The 18,856-nt window shown below is 37.7% G+C and overlaps 1 protein-coding gene across 1 annotated transcript in view; it reads left to right on the top strand.

The window, feature by feature from the left end:
- The first annotated feature begins 971 nt into the window (after positions 1-971).
- The window catches only part of SGK2 (serum/glucocorticoid regulated kinase 2), a 137,305-nt gene continuing 119,420 nt past the window's right edge, over positions 972-18,856 (top strand). The window contains exon 1 of the mRNA XM_053715753.1: positions 972-1,060. The gene's annotated coding sequence lies outside the window, so the exon portion shown is untranslated. The remainder of the gene's footprint in view (positions 1,061-18,856) is intronic.

Raw genomic sequence — 18,856 nt, 5'->3', positions numbered from 1 at the left:
TCATGCTCTATCTGACTTTACTGTCCCTTTAAATATGTACACACATGCTTTTATTTTATTGTAAAAATGCACACAGTTATACTCCTAAGTCCTCCGCCTGACAAGAGTGCTCTTTTTTCTGAACAATGATATTAAGGCCGCTCATCTAATCTTAAGCATTGCCTTACAGCTGATTGAATTTAATGTATGCGTATTCCCGATGCCAAGGAGACATACGCGATGGCACCAAAGGGGAATGAGTTTCTATTCACTGTTTACAACTACATGACTAGTTATTTTTAATACTTCCGTAACAAAACTTTAGGAAATCAGTGTAAATAGACATACTGATTGTTTGTTTTGTACTTTTAATCATAATCTACTTTTCAGATTTTACCATTCAAAGTAATCCTGTATATAGAAACTGGTAGGCTGTGCAGAATATCATTTCTGTAAGGTTATTTAAAGAGGAAGAGCTTTACTCGGGTTCATTTTGCATTTTATACAAATATTCCATTGAGCTATAGTCTGATCTGGAAAACTCTGATCCCAGTATGTCACAGTTTCACACAGTGTGAATTACCTGCCCTGTCTCTGCTATTTAAATAAATGTTAATGTAACTGAACCACCTATTTTCTGTCTATAGCATTTACAGATAGATCTCCATGAATGCTTTGTTAGGTACAAATGTGTGTAGAGGAGGATACACCTTTCATGCTATTTTCTTTATGTTCATTATCTACCTGCATGATACATTGCTCTGTATTTCTGAAAATACTTCTGAGGCTAAATGGAGAATGTTGTGTACTAGTGTGAGGCTGTTATTTCCAATAAAGGAACACCCTGATACTTAAGGGTTAATCATTAACCAGCCAAACTACAGCTGCTCCTTGAGAGAAATACATATGACCTTCACACTGGTCCTCCCAACCCCTCCTTCTCCCCCCCCCCCCCCACCCCTTTACCACACTTCTCTCCTCCTCTCTCAGCTCAAAAACAAAACTTAGAATTAGACAGAAGTGAGACGAGTTCAGGACACCAGACAGACAGAGGGACTCCCTCACTCCCAGTGCTTCACAGGTAGGGGGTAGACACAGGTGGGTGTGGGCGTGTTATTAACACTCTAATTGCCTAAAAGGGGCATTCTGACTATGAAATGGTTATTATAAAACTCTCACAATCACCTGACACTGAAGTGAGGTGCCTGCAGTGAAACCTTGTGAAACAAAAAAAACACTGTGTTATACATTTTTTTATAACAGAAGTATAAAAATAATTTTATTGTCTCTTTAATAAGTGATTGTCCTCCAATCATAACCAGCATGAAATTCTAGACTACCTATTGCTACTGACTTTTTCAGTAATATAGCGATTCATTTTCTACCTCAAAGATGTCTGACACTGAAGGTTTTTTTTATATATGTGCAGTATATGTTAGTAGCAAACTACTGTATGACAAATACTTTACAAGCTGCTATTTCAGTGGCAAAACTTGCACTGTTTTGCAGTCCAGGGGCCTTGCCCCTAGAAAAACCTATTGGTTGTGTTCTTCACCATGGTCAATCAGGGACTGCTTTAAATGAAGTCCCAATCAATGTATAGCATGTAGCATGGTCGGGGTTCTGGGGTCTGCATCATGAACACCAGCTTGTCTGTAGCAGCTTCCCAAGTTCAATTAAATGCAAAGAGAAATGTAAAAAAAAATTGCTTCTCATAATTAAAACATTTTACGGAGAGATTACATTTTTAGTTTTAATGTCACTTTTAAGACATTTGGAAACAACTGAAAAACTGTCAGCCTTCCAAAAAAATAAACCACAATCCAATGGATTACACTACTTTCAAAAGGAGACGGACATGCAGCCTTTGAGACTTACTGCAGTAAGACTGCATTCCAGTGATTGGATTGCATTCCAACAAGTTAAACTACCTTCTAATGAAAACTTTGCTTTACAATTAGTATAGGAAACGTCCCTTTAATCAGTGAGACATGTTCCAATGCTTTGTATTGCTCTCTGACACAGGAGATGGACTTTTCACTAATGAGGGCACCAATGTGTGATATTAGTTCTGAAGGACATATCGGCAATCATGACTTCTTTCCAGTGAGCGAGACTACCTTAGAATGAGTTGGGTTGTCTTCCAATAAATCAGACTGCAATTTAACAAGTGAGATTGCTGTCCATTAAATAAGATTTCTAATCCAAACTTATTACATTTTATCCATCTACTTTTAAAAATAAACAGACCATTATTGTTTAAATCACTAGGTGCACAGCATATAAACAAAGAGAATGTTTTAATGAAAAAAGCCCTTAGTCATGTCTGTAAGTTTTTTTTAAGCTTTTAATGATATTGCCATACATCTGTTCCATTAAGCAAAACCATCTTATAACTTTGAAAAGGTGCTATACACTAAAGGGGGTGGGGGTTAATGTCTTCCAATAAACAGGACTGGGCTTATTCTCAGTAAATCACTCCAAGTTGGGCTACACCCCTAACCAGTTAGGGAGCAGCATTCCAATAAGTGGAACTGAGCTTCCAATAAATGGTTCTGAATGGCAGACCAATAAAAAAGACTGCATTCCAATATTTGACACAGGATAAGCATTATTTTACTTTCTAAAATATGGGACTGGGCTTTGAATGAATAGGAATCAGTTCTAATATGTGAAAATGAAGAAAAGGTAGTCTCGCTTATTGAAATGTAGCCTTAGTTCCTAGTTCCTATCATTAGGACTGCATTTAAATAAATTGGACTGAGTGTCTCATAACTGAATCTGTATTACAATAAATAATACTGGTATTTGCATAAGTAAGACAGCATTTGGGGCTTTCGCAAGGGCGATATTTGCGCTCCCCAGGCAAGATTACATATGTGGCATCGCCGTTTTTTACGCGGTTTTGGTATCACATATACAGCGCCGCATATAAATGCGGCGCGTATATTTTACCCGTTGTCCGCAATTTTTACTCCCATAAATAGAACCGCGTCACATATTCAGCACAAGGACTTACGTGGAGAAAATGGAGACATTTTACTCCATTTTCACTATGCCACACATAGGCAGGAGCAGCAAGAATTGCGCTGAGTATGTGAGCACCGTAACCCTTTGAAAATAGTAACTAACACCTAACGCATGCACAATATTTATCTACCTCCTGAAAATAACTAACACCTAATGCATGCGCAATATCTATCAACCGCCATCCCCACCGCAATAACTAATAACGTATATTAACCCCTAATCCGCCATTTACCCACATCGCAATAAACCTAATAAATGTATTAACCCCTAATCCGCCATTAACCCACATCGCAATAAACCTAATAAATGTATTAACCCCTAATCCGCCATTAACCCACATCGCAATAAACCTAATAAAACTATTAACCCCTAATACGCCAAACCCACACAACGCAATAAATCTAATAAAACTATTAACCCCTAATCCGCCAAACCCACACACAATGCAATAATCCTAATAAATCTATTAACCCCTAACTCGCCAAACCCCCACAACGCAAATAACTAATTAAATTACTAAATTACATAAATTAAAAAATACTAAGCTACAATTTAAAACAGCCAATAGGATTTCAGTAGCTCTCATCTTATTGGCTGATTTGAATTTGAAGAATCAAATCAGCCAATAGGAATGCAAGGGATGCCATATTTAAACGAGTACCTTGAATTCACTATTCAGTGTAGGGCGGCAATCGCACAAAGAGGATCCTCCACGCTCAATGGCTCCGCGATCGCCGGTCCTGCTCCGTGCTCATCCCCGTTCCGCCCCGGCTTGGTCCTGGATGAAGAAGGAAGTGGTCCCCGATTGGAAGAAGACTTCACCGCCTGGAACAGGACCTTCTCCACCGGATTTTAGGAATGGTGAGTACCTATTTGGGGGTTAGACTTAGGCTTTTTTTTGTTTATTTTGTTGTTTTTCTTTTTAGATTAGGGATTTATTGGGCACTCTTAAAAGAGCTGAATGCCCTTTTAAGGGCAGTATAAGAGCTGAATGCCCTTTTAAGGGCAATGGGTAGTTTAGGATTTTTTAGTGTTAGGTTTATTTATTTTGGGTGGATGGTGGGTTTTGTAGGTCAATGCCCTAGAAAAAGCCCTTAAGGGCTATTGGTAGTTTAGCATTAGATTAGGGGGTGTTTTTATTTTAGGGAGGCTTTTTTATTTTTATAGAGTTTAGGTTTAATTTTTTTATTTTCGATAATTTTGTTTATTATTTTCTGTAATGTTAGACTTTTTTATTTTGGTAATTTTAGATTAATTTATTTTAATTTAATTTTAGGTTTATTTTTCTAAGTACTGTTAGGATTTTTTATTTTAATTATAATTTAGTATTTTATTATTTTATGTAATTTGGGGTTAATTTAGTGGGTGTTAAATTAGTTATTTGCATTGTGGGGGGTTGGCAGATTAGGGGTTAATAGGTTAATTAGGGTACTTGCGTGGTGGGGGTTTGGCGGATTAGGGGTTATTAGTTTTATTAGGATTTTTGCGTTGTGTAGGTTTGGCGGTTAAGGGGTTAATGGTTTTATTAGGATTATTGCGTTGTGTGGGTTTGGCAGATTAGGGGGTTTAATAGATTTATAAGGTTTGTTGCAATGTGGGTTAATGGCGGATTAGGGGTTAATAGTTTTAATAGGTACTTTGCGATGTGGGTTAATGGCGGATTAAGGGTTAATACATTTATTAGGTAGTTTGCAATGTTGGCAGATTTAGGGGTTAATACTTTTACTAGGTAGATCGCGATGTGGGTGAATAGCGGATTAGGGGGTTAATAGTTTAATTAGACATATTGCGTTCTGGGGGGTTGTCGGTTTAGGGGTTAATACATTTGTTATTAGTTGCGATGTGGGGGGATTGCGGATATAGGGGTTTTACGTGTCAGGTTTATTTTTGGGAAGCGGGTTAGACTTTTACAGGAGATTTTATATATTTTTTTATTTTCTTAGGCGCCTGCAGTTTCTAAAGTGCCGTAAGTCACTGGCGACTACAGAAATTTGTATTTACAGACATTTCTGGACATCGCTAGTTTATCGACTTACGGCACTTTATGAACTGCCGGCGCCATATATGTGATACCCCGTTGTGCGAGGTGAAATTATGGGCGGCGTGGGTTTCAGCAGTTACGCTGAAGCTTAAGCCGCATATGTAATCTCGCACACTTAGTAATACCAGTGCACGCAAATGTCATGGGAACTGTGCACTCACGAGAGCGCGCTTCCATAAGACAAAGCATGAATATATACATATATACTGTATTTATGTGTTTATATGTGTATATACACTTATTAACAGAAAAATATATATGTATATAAACATATGCATATATATTTACAGAAAACACACAGCTCCCCATAGATCGCAATGTAAAGGCACTTTGTGCGGTTTATTTTCTAACACCCCACACCCGCCAATTTTTTGAACACCTTAAAAGACCAGTAAATACAGAAGATTTACATATTCAAATGCATGATAAAAAGACAATGCAACAGCACTTAATCTAAACTTCAAATCAGAAGTAGATTTTTTTAAGACAAACTTCAAAGTTATGTCTATTTCCAATCCTCCTGTACCATGTGACAGCCATCAGCCAATGACAAATACATATACGTATGCGCAGTAGGATCTAGTGACTCAAAAAGTGTAAATATAAAAGACGGTGTACATTTTGTTAATAGAGGTAAATTGGAAATTTGTTTTAAATTACATTTTAATGAGTCATTAAAGTTTAAATTTGACTGTCCCTTTAAGGTTGTTTTGAGCACTCTGAGACATAGGGACTAATTTATCAATGTCTGTCCGACATCATACCCTGCAGCGTATCCCGTCCAACAGACATCGCTGAATGCCGACAGCATACGTTGTCGGCATTTAACATTGCACAAGCAGTTCACCAGAACTGCTTGTGCAATGCTGCCCCCTGGAGATTCGCGGCCATTCGTATAGGATCGGGCAGATTGCAGACCACAGCCTCAGAGGCAGTGGACCAGTTGTGGAGCAGCGGTCTTAAGACCGCAGCTTCATAACTGCTGTTTCCGGCGGCGGAAACAGGGTCATCAAGCTCCATTCGGAGCTTAATATTTCGGCCCCTTAGGCTAAGGCTTCATATAGAGAAGAGGGACTCCAGACCCAGGGTTACCCTGTAATTTGCACTTCTTGTCACCTTTTCATTGGATAACATGAAAAAAGCTAAAATCATACAAGAAAAGTAAATGTAGGTAAAATATATGTTTAATGGGGTAAAAATATGAATGTGTTCTGCTAACATAAAATAAAGTTCTGCCTCTGTTGTGCAAGAACATAGTAAGAATGGATACAAGAGGTTTGCTCTGGGACAACTGACTCTTCTAATACATTTTCTGTAACACTACTAATTTGTTTTCTGCATGTCAGTGAAACTACAAAATACTTCATTAATGTAATACAGTGATATAAATATGAAAATATTGTGAACCCAAAAGTATATAGAAGTAAAATTATACAGAGGGGCTCACTAAAAAAAAATCTTTGAAAATTAAAGGGATATGAAAACGAAAGATGTTTTTTTGTAAATCAGACAGAGCATACAATTTTAAAAAAAAAAATCCAATTTACTTATTTTAAAAAATTTGCTTTGTTTACATGTTATTCATTATTAAATAGATACCTGAAATCTAATGATCTTACAAACGGACAACATTCTTGCAAAGCTGTTGCCATTTAGTGCTAGATTTATCAAGGGCTAGGAGAATTCTTCTTTTGTATTCTCCTCCGAGTTCTCTGCAGTTTGCCCTTGGAGTGGTGCATCGGTGCGCACAAATTTATCAAAAATTTGCACATATTAATTAATGTTGTTTGGAAGGCGAGCTGGGGCAGATTATGATGAATTTTTTCACTCGAAAAAAGCAAGTTCTTCTGATTTATAATTTCAAACCTGTGTTTTTTTTAGGTTGTATTCTTTGCCCTCTTCAAGTAATCTGCTACATTTGCATTTTAGATAGGGCAATTTTGCGCATTAATTTTGGTGTGTTACCGCAAAACATTTTTACTTTAACTTTGTTATAATAATGACCCTATTTAACCGTAACACATTCAAATTGTTAATACAATTACCATGGAATTTTACATTCCATATTTGACATATGTATCTAGCCAAAGATAGACTTGCTAGAATCAGAAAGTTCTACATCAGAAATAGATGTAAACATGACATGAGCTCAAAAACATAATGATTTCTAATGCTGTTCTCCACAGTACCTATGGAGAACTATAAATTCGCAAATTTGTAGGAGAAGTTTGCTTTCTCTAAAGGCGCAAAACATTGATAAATTGGTAACTGGGCATAATGCTAATGCGGACTCTAGCAAATGCAACTAAAATGAGCAAAGTTAACACTTTTTAAGCGCACTGGCGCGCCTTGGCAAACGCGAACAAAGTGAGAGGAATGTATAGTCGGACTTGCCCAATTTTAGGCGCAGTTTGCATTAATAAATCAGGGGATTCGGTCGTATGTGGATTTATAGGCGCTATTTTAGGAGAATTGCTTTGGTAAATCCTGCTCGTAGTGCTCAAGACACATACACGCCCTGAGCTTATGTCCCTGCTTTTCAGCAAAAGATACCAAGAGAACAAAGACAATTTCATAATAGAAGTAAATTAGAAAGTTGAATAAATTTGCATGCTCTATCTGAATCATAAAAGAAAAATTTGGGTTTTAAGTCCCTTTAATGAGTTTATGCTCAAAGAAACACACTGTAACCATAATGGTATGTTTCCTACCTCAGCACTATATATATATATATATATATATATATATATATATATATACATACATAAAATGCAAATTTTCAGGGAATGATAAATAATAATATATGTGGCTGTATAATTTTCCTCTGACTTGAAAACTTTAACAATTATACCAGTACTATAGCCCAACTTCCTGATTTAATCCTAATTTACATAAAGCACACCCATTGAATCAATAGTACTAATACTACTGCATACAACACTGTTAGCCACACAAGCACCAGTGATTTATCCCTTTGATTGTAATTACCTTGAGGTGGAGTGTAACTGATCACCAATGAGCAGTATAATCAAATTAACAGACATGTGCAGGGACAGGAGTTGAAGATGAGAGAGCAGGAAGAGAGTGCTGCACCTGGCTACTGAGCTAGGTGAAATTGATGAGAGTGTTTGTGCCTAGGGCAGCAATGAAGGGTCGAGGTGTGGCTATGAGCTCTGCAGCTCTCCCAAAGAATGCCAAGTTATAGGGGCATTCTAAAGGCACCAGGTTGTAAGGCCATTTTATGATCATTGGCACCCAGTATATGTTGAGACCAGCTGATTTCTTTCTTCAAAAACTGCAGTTGATATGCATAACCATTGCAGCCTTTTAGTAAGAAGGTTTCCAAAGTTTGTTTTTGAAGTCCTAAAGGAGCTGAGCAGAAATGTATATGGAAGAAGTGAAAGGAAATCCTGTAAGATATGTATTTTAGCTAATTGCAAGTTTCTATACAAAATAGCGCTCTAAAATAAAAATGAAGTTTTTAAAGTTACATTGACGTCAAAATTAAACTTTCCATATTCAGAGAAGGCGAAAAAATAAAATAAATCTGATCAATCAATGTATAAATGTACTTATTTGTCATAATAATCTTTTTCTCCCTTCCATATTATACTGAGGTGTGCAGCAAGGTCGGCACAGAAAACAGTGCTCAAAACATGTGCACATGCCTGAGGCTACCTCAGAATGCTTATCAGGAAAGGAACTAAGCTTCAACACGATTTTTAATTGCATGATCTATCTGAACCATGAAAGTTTAATTTTGACTCCCATGTTCGTTTTACCAACTAAAGCTAGTCTGTATAATGATATAAAGAAACATACGCTCATTACAAAGGCATGGCTGCAAAAAGTGAGATTTAAAAATAATCGTGATTGGAGAAACTTAACATACCAAAATATACATGCAAAAGGTGGGAGGAGCTAGGCGGCCATTTTAAGCTTCTAACAAACAAATATTTAAATGTTTCATTTACTTCTTACAAGCTTATAGATGTGGGACCAGTTGCAGGATTCTCTGGTATGTAACATAAAGTAATCAAAATTATGTATTGGGTCTAGACTGTCCCTTTAACTTTTCCAAAAAAAGAGAGTGTGAGTTTTGTGTAAGGTAAGTGAGCTGCTTTACATACCCTCTTACTTTCAGCAGTGCCTTTGTAATATTTATATACCTTACTTTTTAGATGGTAACTTTCCTATAACATACATTATAGCAGTGATTTGCAACCTTTTTTTTGCTGTGGCACACTTTTTTACATTAAAAAATCCTTACAAAATCACACATTGTAGCCTAATACAGGATATATATACTATATATATATATATATATATATATATATATATATATATATATATACACACACTATACTGTGCTGTCATGTTATGCCTCCTACAAACTATACATGACATATTGACATTCATTCACAAACAATCGTAATGATTGTCTGTGAATGAATGTCAATGTCATGGTTGTAAATGAAGCCTGATGAGCCTGTCACATACCTCCCAATATTTCAAAATTTGAAAGAGGGACACCCCCGCACTGTTGTCAGTCTGACGCGGCACACCTGAGGATCTCTCATGGCACACTAGTGTGCCACGGCACACTGGTTGAAAAACACTGCATTACAGAATTAGAAAATTTTGAGTAAACCAAAACCATAAAATGTTTTTTTTTTTTTTAATAATGTTTTAATTGAGGTTTGAAAATTAAAGTACAAGAAATAAAATACAATACAGAAAGTTCTGATCATATATACTTATGCACCAAGGTACAAGTAATTAAACTTACTACACATACAACGCAAATTGCTAGGATACAGAAAGTTTCAGAAAAAAAAAAAAAAAAGAAAACGCTGTATAATAAAGTACCATATTGCGCAAGAAACCTCTTTTTATTTTTCTCTCAGTTTTGTTTGAAAGGGGATTCACAGCAAAGGTATAAACATGTAAATCTAAAGTACCCCTATTCACAAATAACACTTGATATAAGTGAAATTGAATAAGATGAAACTCATAGATATGATATAAAGATTATATTTTAAATAGATGAATATAATTTGAAGATTGCTTATTGGTTAAAGTGAAAAGGGAATAAAGACCTGCAGCAATGCCTTAGTTTGTTAGGATACATAAAATTGAGGCAGAGGAACCAGGAAAAATAACATTAGCTAGGGATTAGGACTATCAATAAATTAGCATGAGGTAGGTTTACAAGAAGCTAGGGGTCATATTCTATAAAATAATGTTCAGGATCCGGCACCACCCAGGGCCCTTGGGTTAGCGCCAGACACCCATGTAAACAGAATGAGGTCCCATATTTAAAAACAAAAACAAACTAAAATCACTTTGTGAGAGCTGAAATGATTTGAAATAGTATATGTCTCAGTCCCCGAGTGTCTTCCCAGCTCTACCCTAGCATTAGTATAGCCTCTATCGGCACTGCAACTGGCACCTAAAAAAATAAAAAAAAAGTCATATTGAAAGCGGTACTTATCAAGGGAAACCGCACAGTAAACTTTGGGATTTAAGTAAACACCCAAAGCACTATGGAAAGTGGGGGGGGGAGGGTGATAAAAGTAAAATGAGAATATATATATATATATATATATATATATATATATATATATATGGAGCCAGCCGCTCAGCTGTTAAATAACAGCGGTATAAAATATCAAGAATTTAGTGGTCTCTTAACACTAACTGTATAAATACAACATTGAGCTCAAATATTATCTGTAGACGCCAACGCATAAATAATCAAATAGAACAGTGTGGAGGAGCATAATAACAGCATAGATAATTACTTTTCCTCTTACTTTACAACATTTAAATGAGTGAAATAAACATAAATATAGAACAGCAAAGTTATCAGGGTACTATTAAACTCCAAACAAAATGTTGCTAGGCTGTATTAGGACTCTGAGTCAATTTCAAAACACCACTCAGGTTAATTTGCATTTCTATCACTTAAGGCATTATATCTCAGACAGATCCCGTCTCATTATATGGTGGTAGTAAAAATTAGATTAAAAATGTACAAAGGTTCCTCTAAAGCCACCAATAACTAAAATGATCTTTATGTAGTTAAACTAAATATTGCCCAGGCTATACCATGAGGAATGAGAAAGGTAAAAAGAATACGCCAAATACTCAAGTATTAAATAGAGACTAAAATATTGAGGGAGGCTATTCTGCAACAGAGTATGTTTAAATTAATAATCTGTTAGTGACATAAAATATCTTAAATATTCTGCAACAGAGTATGTTTAAATTAATAATCTGTTAGTGACATAAAATATCTTAAATATAACATTGAGCTCAAATATTATCTGTGTAAAGATAACATGCCTGCAACACATCAAGGTATACAAAAAAAAAAAAAAAAAAAAAAATGTAGCAGCTAAGTTAAAACTTATAACTTAGTTATATATATCTGTGTGCATTCAACATTACCTAAATAAAACAAAAGAGTGCAGTAGACAATAGTTCCATATATCAATATCGAACAGATTAATTGTGACTTCCAAATCAGCTACAGTATAAAGATTTACCAATAATCAACACTTAGGAGTGGGAAAAGTGCCCCACTTGTAAATACTCTTAATAACCCAGCTGCAGAATCTCATATATCAGGATGACAGTCCATCATATAGAGTAGATGCAATAAACTGTCTCAAGCAATGTCTCTTAGTACTTTTCTATTGTGGGGATTAGCAAAGAAACATACCCAACGGCCAGCAGGACAAACCTTAGATCCAAGCCCTACTTATCACGCAACCGTTAGATTAGCCCTGCGGAACCTTCACCCCACACCAACTCGAGCCACATGGGAGCTTTTCTCCGTGTCAGTGTGAGTCTCTGCGACCTGATAGGGATAAGCCAAAGAATATGCCAACTGTGTAATAGCCTTATCTTCAGACAAAGTCGAGCCGCGTAGTGTAGCCGCTTCTCCCTTCAGCTTTGTTATTATCGGCACTCTGTAGGTATTCAAGCTCTGTACGGGTCGAACACTCCGCTCCTCATGATAGACCTTGACTACTGCTCCCGCAGCGATCGGCCGCCTCACCGCGGGACTCAGCACAATAGCCTCCTCTTCCTCCCCGGAATGGCTCCGCTCCTTAGATCCAGCTAGGGCTGCTATCAGAGGTAGTTGACTCGTTGCTCTGCCTGCCTGCTCCTCGGTACTATTAGCTATTGTAGCGGCAGGTCCTGGGATTGTCGCATTCTACATAGGTCTGCCAGGGTCGCTCTGCTGCGCTGTTAGATGCTCACAGAAAAAGTAACGTACTGTTGCAGACAACTCTTTCTCCATCCTAGTAAAATGTGCCATTATAACCTGCTCAATACTTTCATAAAGGAGAGTCGCCATAGTGGGCTTATCCAGGTGCTTAAGCCTTCAAAGAAGAACAGTGTTCATGCATCCAACTAATTTTTCCTTGATAATGGCGTCTGAAGTCGCCAGCCGCGTGGGCCTCTTGGAATATCAAAACCCAGCTCCAAACACAATACAAGTGCTAAAGTCACTCTTCACCCTCAAAAAGTGAGGCTGTCACAATATACACAAGATTCATACTGCTTAATACCATCCAAGTCCAAGGTTAGGCTCTGAAAAGTCCCACAAAGTCAGGAGCTCTGGAAATGTGCGACCTGCCATGTTGATAGTTAGCTCCGCCCCTCATAAAATGTTTTTTATTATTATTATTATTATTATTAAAGGGACAGTCTAGGCCAAAATAAACTTTCATGATTCAGATAGAGCATGTAATTTTAAACAATTTCCCAATTTACTTTTATCACCAATTTTGCTTTGTTCTCTTGGTATTCTTAGTTGAAAGCTTAACCTAGGAGGTTCATATGCTAATTTCTTAGACCTTGAAGCCCACCTCTTTCAGATTGCATTTTAACAGTTTTTCAACACTAGAGGGTGTTAGTTCACATATTTCATATAGATAACACTGTGCCTGTGCACGTGAAGTAATCTGGGAGCAGGCACTGATTGGCTAGACTGCAAGTCTGTCAAAAGAACTGAAAAAAGGGACAGATTGCAGAGGCTTAGATACAAGATAATCACAGAGGTTAAAAGTATATTATTATAACTGTGTTGGTTATGTAAAACTGGGAAATGGGTAATTAAGGGATTATCTATCTTTTAAAACAATAAAAATTCTGGTGTAGACTGTCCCTTTAATAATAATAATAATAATAATAATAATAATAATACATTAATTAACTTTTCTTTTGTAGCACGGCATATCCTGCACCATTAAACTTTTTCCCCTATGTTTTGTTACTAAATAAGTGTAAGCTAATTTTTATTTAATGGAATAAAATAGGCACAAAATAAGCTGGAAGCCAATCTTTTATAACAACGGAAACGTGGCTAAAGAAGAGTTTATTACTTGCCTTGAGGGGTAAGAATAAAGGAATTAAAACCGTTTCTGTTTTTGCAATTAAAACAGAAATATTTTACATTCTCTTTTTTTCATAACTTAGTAAACACAATACCTCTTTTGTCTACCTTTAGGCAAGAATGAAAAAAATATCACTTCTATCTGTATATAGCACAAGCTAAATCCAGAAGAAAAGTAACACAATATCAATAGTGAAAGGGTTAAATAAAATGTTCTGATACTACTTAGTCAAAGACTAAGGCCTAGATTTAGAGTTGGGCGGTAGCCGTCAAAACCAGCGTTAGAGGCTCCTAACGCTGGTTTTTACCGCCCTCTGGTATTTGGAGCCAGTCATTAAAGGGTCTAACGCTCACTTTCCAGCCGCGACTTTTCCATACCGCAGATCCCCTTACGTCAATTGCGTATCCTATCTTTTCAATGGGATCTTTCTAACGCCGGTATTTAGAGTCGTGGCTGAAGTGAGCGTTAGAAATCTAACGACAAAACTCCAGCCGCAGAAAAAAGTCAGTAGTTAAGAGCTTTCTGGGCTAACGCCGGTTTATAAAGCTCTTAACTACTGTGCTCTAAAGTACACTAACACCCATAAACTACCTATACACCCCTAAACCGATGTCCCCCACATCGCCGCCACTCTATTAAAATTTTTTAACCCCTAATCTGCCGACCGCACGCCGCTGCCACCTACATTATCCCTATGAACCCCTAATCTGCTGCCCCTAACACCGCCGACCCCTATATTATATTTATTAACCCCTAATCTGCCGTCCCCGCTATTGCTGACCCCTGCATATTATTATTAACCCCTAATCTGCCGCTCCGTACACCGCTCCCACCTACATTATAGCTATGTACCCCTAATCTGCTGCGCCTAACACCGCCGACCCCTATATTATATTTATTAACCCCTAATCTGCTCCCCTCACCGTCGCCTCCACCTGCCTTCACTTATTAACCCCTAATCCGCCGAGCGGACCGCACCGCTACTATAATAAAGTTATTAACCCCTAATCCGCCTCACTCCCGCCTCAATAACCCTATAATAAATAGTATTAACCTCTAATCTGCCCTCCCTAACATCGCCGACACCTAACTTCAAGTATTAACCCCTAATCTGCCGATCGGAGCTCACCGCTACTCTAATAAATTTTTTAACCCCTAAAGCTAAGTCTAACCCTAACACCCCCTAAATTAAATATAATTTTATTCTAACTAAATAAATTAACTCTTATTAAATAAATTATTCCTATTTAAAGCTAAATACTTACCTGTAAAATAAACCCTAATATAGCTACAATATAAATTATAATTATATTGTAGCTATTTTAGGATTAATATTTATTTTACAGGCAACTTTGTATTTATTTTAACCAGGTACAATAGCTATTAAATAGTTAATAACTATTTAATAGCTAAAATAGTTAAAATAATTAAGAAATTACCTGTAAAATAAATCCTAACCTAAGTTACAATTAAACCTAACACTACACTATCAATAAATTAATTAAATACAATACCTACAATTATCTATAATTAAACCTAACACTACACTATCAATAAATTAATTAAATAAAATACCTACAATTATCTACAATTAAACCTAACACTACACTATCAATAAATTAATTAAATACAATACCTACAAATAAATACAATTAAATAAACTAACTAAAGTACAAAAAATAAAAAAGAACTAAGTTACAAAAAATAAAAAAATATTTACAAACATTAGAAAAATATTACAACAATTTTAAACTAATTACACCTACTCTAAGCCCCCTAATAAAATAACAAAGACCCCCAAAATAAAAAAATGCCCTACCCTATTCTAAAATAAAATAGTTCAAAGCTCCTTTACCTTACCAGCCCTGAAAAGGGCCCTTTGCGGGGCATGCCCCAAAGAATTCAGCTCTTTTGCCTGTAAAAAAAACACATACAATACCCCCCCCAACATTACAACCCACCACCCACATACCCCTAATCTAACCCAAACCCCCCTTAAATAAACCTAACACTAAGCCCCTGAAGATCTCCCTACCTTGTCTTCACCTCACCGGGTCCCGATCTGTCCAGAAGAGGGTCAGAAGTCTTGATCCAAGCCCAAGCGGGGGGCTGAAGAGTGACGTCCATCCTCAGGCTGAAGTCTGGATCCAAGCGGCGGCTGAAGAACTCCATCATCAGGCTGAAGTCGGAAGTCCATCATCAGATGAAGTCTTCTATCAAGCCGCATCTTCAATCTTCTTTCTTCCGGAGCGGAGCCATTTTCTTCCAAGCCGACGCGGAACATCCTCTTCAACCGACGCCTACTCGCCGAATGACGGTTCCTTTAAATGACGTCATCCAAGATGGCGTCCCTCGAATTCCGATTGGCTGATAGGATTCTATCAGCCAATCGGAATTAAGGTAGGAATATTCTGATTGGCTGATGGAATCAGCCAATCAGATTCAAGTTCAATCCAATTGGCTAAATCTAGCCGTATGTTATCATTCATATGGCTAGATTTAGAGTTTGGCGGCCAAAGGGGTGCGTTAGCTACGCATGCTTTTTTTCTCCCGCACCTTTTAAATACCGCTGGTATTTAGAGTTCACAGAATGGCTGGGTTTTCACTGCGTTAGGCTCCAAAAAGGGAGCGTAGAGCATAATTTAACGCCACTGCAACTCTAGATACCAGCGGTGCTTACGGACGCGGCCAGCTTCAAAAACGTGCTCGTGCACGATATCCCCATAGAAAACAATGGGGCATTTTGAGCTGAAAAAACCCCAAAAAAGCAGCGTTCAGCTCTTAACGCAGCCCATTGTTTTCTATGGGGAAACACTTCCTACGTCTGCACCTAACACTCTAACATGTACCCCGAGTCTAAACACCCCTAACCTTACACTTATTAACCCCTAATCTGCCGCCCCCGCTATCGCTGACACCTGCATATTTTTTTAACCCCTAATCTGCCGCTCCGTAAACCGCCGCTACCTACATTATCCCTGTGTACCCCTAATCTGCTGCCCCTAACACCGCCGACCCCTATATTATATATATTAACCCCTAATCTGCCCCCCACAACGTCGCCTCCACCTGCCTACACTTATTAACCCCTAATCTGCCGAGCGGACCGCACCGCTACTATAATAAAGTTATTAACCCCTAATCCGCCTCACTCCCGCCTCAATAACCCTATAATAAATAGTATTAACCCCTAATCTGCCCTCCCTAACATCGCTGACACCTAACTTCAATTATTAACCCCTAATCTGCCGACCGAATCTCGCCGCTACTGTAATAAATGGATTAACCCCTAAAGCTAAATCTAACCCTAACACTAACACCCCCCTAAGTTAAATATAATTTTTATCTAACGAAATAAATTAACTCTTATTAAATAAATTATTCCTATATAAAGCTAAATACTTACCTGTAAAATAAACCCTAATATAGCTACCATATAAATTATAATTATATTGTAGCTATTTTAGGATTAATATTTATTTTACAGGCAACTTTGTAATTATTTTAACCAGGTACAATAGCTATTAAATAGTTAATAACTATTTAATAGCTAAAATAGTTAAAATAATTACAAAATTACCTGTAAAATAAATCCTAACCTAAGTTACAATTAAACCTAACACTACACTATCAATAAATTAATTAAATACAATACCTACAATTATCTATAATTAAACCTAACACTACACTATCAATAAATTAATTAAATAAAATACCTACAATTATCTACAATTAAACCTAACACTACACTATCAATAAATTAATTAAATACAATTCCTACAAATAAATACAATGAAATAAACTAACTAAAGTACAAAAAATAAAAAAGAACTAAGTTACAAAAAATAAAAAAATATTTACAAACATTAGAAAAATATTACAACAATTTTAAACTAATTACACCTACTCTAAGCCCCCTAATAAAATAACAAAGCCCCCCAAAATAAAAAAATGCCCTACCCTATTCTAAATTAAAAAAGTTCAAAGCTCTTTTACCTTACCAGCCCTGAAAAGGGCCCTTTGCGGGGCATGCCCCAAAGAATTCAGCTCTTTTGCCTGTAAAAAATCCCACATACAATACCCCCCCCAACATTACAACCCACCACCCACATACCCCTAATCTAACCCAAACCCCCCTTAAATAAACCTAACACTAAGCCCCTGAAGATCTCCCTACCTTGTCTTCACCTCACCGGGTCCCGATCTGTCCAGAAGAGGGTCCGAAGTCTTGATCCAAGCCCAAGCGGGGGGCTGAAGAGTGACGTCCATCCTCGGCTGAAGAACTCCATCATCAGGCTGAAGTTGGAAGTCCATCATCGGGATGAAGTCTTCTATCAAGCCGCATCTTCAATCTTCTTTCTTCCGGAGTGGAGCCATCTTCTTCCAAGCCGACGCGGAACATCCTCCTCAACCGACGCCTACTCGCCGAATGACGGTTCCTTTAAATGACGTCATCCAAGATGGCGTCCCTCGAATTCCGATTGGCTGATAGGATTCAGAATTAAGGGTGGAATATTCTGATTGGCTGATGGAATCAGCCAATCAGATTCAAGTTCAATCCGATTGGCTGATCCAATCAGCCAATCAGATTGAGCTTGCATTCTATTGGCTGATCGGAACAGCCAATAGAATGCGAGCTCAATCTGATTGGCTGATCCAATCAGCCAATCGGATTGAACTTGAATCTGATTGGCTGATTCCATCAGCCAATCAGAATATTCCTACCTTAATTCCGATTGGCTGATAGAATCCTATCAGCCAATCGGAATTCGAGGGACGCCATCTTGGATGACGTCATTTAAAGGAACCGTCATTCGGCGAGTAGGCGTCGGTTGAAGAGGATGTTCCGCGTCGGCTTGGAAGAAGATGGCTCCGCTCCGCTCCGGAAGAAAGAAGATTGAAGATGCGGCTTGATAGAAGACTTCATCCCGATGATGGACTTCCGACTTCAGCCCGATGATGGAGTTCTTCAGCCGCCGCTTGGATCCAGACTTCAGCACGAGGATGGTTGGATCCAGACTTCAGCACGAGGATGGATGTCACTCTTCAGCCCCCCGCTTGGGCTTGGATCAAGACTTCGGACCCTCTTCTGGACAGATCGGGACCCGGTGAGGTGAAGACAAGGTAGGGAGATCTTCAGGGGCTTAGTGTTAGGTTTATTTAAGGGGGGTTTGGGTTAGATTAGGGGTATGTGGGTGGTGGGTTGTAATGTTGGGGGGGGTATTGTATGTGGGGTTTTTTACAGGCAAAAAGAGCTGAATTCTTTGCGGCATGCCCCGCAAAGGGCCCTTTTCAGGGCTGGTAAGGTAAAAGAGCTTTGAAATTTTTTATTTTAGAATAGGGTAGGGCATTTTTTTATTTTGGGGGGCTTTGTTATTTTATTAGGGGGCTTAGA

Source organism: Bombina bombina, chromosome 1 (assembly GCF_027579735.1).
Source record: "Bombina bombina isolate aBomBom1 chromosome 1, aBomBom1.pri, whole genome shotgun sequence".
Lineage (NCBI taxonomy): Eukaryota > Metazoa > Chordata > Amphibia > Anura > Bombinatoridae > Bombina > Bombina bombina.
This window is presented reverse-complemented; position numbering and strand designations above follow the sequence as displayed.